Source organism: Atta colombica, unplaced genomic scaffold (genome assembly GCF_001594045.1).
Source record: "Atta colombica isolate Treedump-2 unplaced genomic scaffold, Acol1.0 scaffold135, whole genome shotgun sequence".
Classification (NCBI taxonomy): domain Eukaryota; kingdom Metazoa; phylum Arthropoda; class Insecta; order Hymenoptera; family Formicidae; genus Atta; species Atta colombica.
This window is the reverse complement of record NW_017259223.1, coordinates 1,103,814-1,104,357: the sequence shown is the minus strand read 5'-3', so window position 1 is coordinate 1,104,357 and position 544 is coordinate 1,103,814. Positions and strand designations below refer to the sequence as shown.

The 544-nt window shown below is 48.5% G+C and overlaps 1 protein-coding gene across 3 annotated transcripts in view; it reads left to right on the top strand.

Annotated features, from left to right (window-relative positions):
• The first annotated feature begins 358 nt into the window (after positions 1 to 358).
• LOC108684547 (DE-cadherin-like) overlaps positions 359 to 544 on the top strand; it is a 141,267-nt gene continuing 141,081 nt past the window's right edge. For all 3 annotated transcript variants that reach the window (XM_018188928.1, XM_018188929.1, XM_018188927.1), the window contains exon 1: positions 359 to 460. The gene's annotated coding sequence lies outside the window, so the exon portion shown is untranslated. The remainder of the gene's footprint in view (positions 461 to 544) is intronic.

Sequence of the window (544 nt, the reverse complement as noted above, 5' to 3'; positions counted from 1 at the left end):
AAAATATCTAGTCGATATTTTATTCATAATTTTTTATTCGATATTTTTATATCGAGCTGCAAAAAATATCGAATATTCGATATTATAGAATATCAATAAACAATTAAACATCCCTATTTCTTTCTTTAGATCGAAAGAAGAGAGAATCGGGTGCGAAGCATAGTTATGCATTCCTGGACGAAGATCAACAAGTAGCATGGACTAGTGGGGGCGATCGCTGTTTGTACGTCGATGAGGAAGGGGTCGGCGTCGTGGCCTGACGCGGGTAGAGCGCGGCCGAGGAGTGGGGATATTCACTGCTGGGTACGGCGAAGGGGGAGGATTCGAGGCTGTCAGGCGAGCGAGCGAACGAGCGCAGGCAGACAGGCCGCAGGGCGAAGCGAGCGCGTCATCTCTACGTAGTCTCGTACCGTTCAGACTTCAGTTGGGTGTTGGGTCGAGTAGGCAGCTAGACTGCTAGGTGCGTTTGCATCGGTATCGTTTTTCGCATTATCGCTGCCGCTCGTATGAAAGACGCTCAACGCGGCATCGTCAACTCTTGTTA